The sequence below is a fragment of the Benincasa hispida genome, chromosome 5, assembly GCF_027475165.1.
Source record: "Benincasa hispida cultivar pf3 chromosome 5, pf3_genome.v1.1, whole genome shotgun sequence".
In the NCBI taxonomy this organism is placed as follows: Eukaryota; Viridiplantae; Streptophyta; class Magnoliopsida; order Cucurbitales; family Cucurbitaceae; genus Benincasa; species Benincasa hispida.
This window is the reverse complement of record NC_143482.1, coordinates 68,080,271-68,082,111: the sequence shown is the minus strand read 5'-3', so window position 1 is coordinate 68,082,111 and position 1,841 is coordinate 68,080,271.

Sequence of the window (1,841 nt, the reverse complement as noted above, 5' to 3'; positions counted from 1 at the left end):
CCTGTAGTTGTCATTTTTGGTGGCTATCTCTCAATCTTTGTCAGAACGTTCTTTCAATCTCTGGGTCGTAATTCACCAGAGATTGAAAGCTGCAAAGAAATCAGAAAAATTACCGTTAGCACACTGAATTGCCGAAGTCCTAGGAACGACACCAAAAACTTGATGCGTTATTTTATGCGGTGAAACAATGAAAGGAATTACAATGATGGAAATGCGTTGTGCAACACGTTTTCTCAGCAGAATCCAAGTATAAATCCTACTGAGTTTCCTAGTAAGTCCAGGTTCAAACTCAGGGACTAAGGAAAACGATATACGGTGGTAATTCTTAAGATAACTTCGCGGTAACAAATAAATTAATGATTGGTTGGTTTGTTGTTTGCGGTATAAAATGTATGCGGCGGAGTTAAGAAAAGAGTTAATATTACGGAAGATGCGATGAATATGCGGGGAACAGGTTGAGAAGGGGTTCAACTAACACTTCCTAGGATTGCGTTCATGTTATGCGATCATGCAACACACATACAATAGCAAATCATCTCTCAACGTAAATGCTACGGCTTCTAGTTTTAGAACGCATGTGATATATGCGATGAAGTCTATAGGACCTACACATAAGCCTCTATTCTTGTTTATGCGATGACAAATGACATACACACATACAAGGCGACCGCATTATGCCATAACCTATCTCTAGGGTGCATTCGATGCATGTTGGCAAACAGAGCTTATCTCTAAGTCTCTATCTATTACTTATGCAGATCTAATTTTGCTCTCTCGAATCTAGATTCTAACCTAGCTCTCTCAAGTCTTAGGTTCTTTATTTAGACTCTCTCTCGAGTAGCTCTAAAGGGGTGTTGGGAACAACATAAGACAAGATGATCGCATGCAATGAAAATCCTAGGTCATGTTAGCTAAGTTTTTCTCAACCCATTCGATAAATTAAGCTACTCATCTGTTCTTTTAAGAGAGTGAACAGATGTAGATAAGTAAGTTCCATTTTATAGATATAGAATTGAAATACAGAATAACAATGCAGAATAAGAATAAAGAGCCTGGTAGCAATCTCTTGCTTCCCAAGGCTTTTACACTGTTCTTCTCTACTCTGCTCAAAAGATAATCTCGCTCTCGCGAGAGTCGGCCCTCTCTCTGCTTTTCCATGCCTTCTGGGTTCTCTCTCAAGCTAACCAGAGCGATCTTCCAGCATCTCTTCCCTTCTCTCGCTCCGTCTTCTAAGTAAAATAAAAAAACTATGAACAAGGCTACTTCTATCTAAGGGAAAATTATCTAACTATCGAACTCCTTCACTAAAGGTTGCATTCGGTATTTATAAAGCTTCGGGGTGAAAGACTTCTTCTCTCTTATGATTGCATTGATGGGATGGCATTAATTCTCTGTCTGATGCTCCGAATATTTGTCACCGAAAAGTTGAATGTACTTGCTACAGTAGTTCGTTAACAGCTAGTCAACTTAATTCGAAATCGACCGTCATCAGCTTTCTGTCCCATCATGATTTATTACGCTTTTCACTCGGATGCGCCCACTAAGTTTCACCGGCTCTATGCGGCAATCTTCTTGAGTAGATATTTGCGAGCGCAAATGATCGCATAGCCTTGCGGTAACGCAATCTTTTGATGCGCTCGACCGTTGATTCCTTTGGATCACATTTTTCGCCTTGCGTCAACATATATTCTGAACAAAAATACATAAATTAACTGTTTTAATGCAATGGACGCATGCGACCATAATATTGTGAACTTAATGCTTTTGGATGCAATCTTGTATATTTTTATCAACACAATCCTGCATTGTTTAATAACTTAGCAATATAATAACGTGCATTT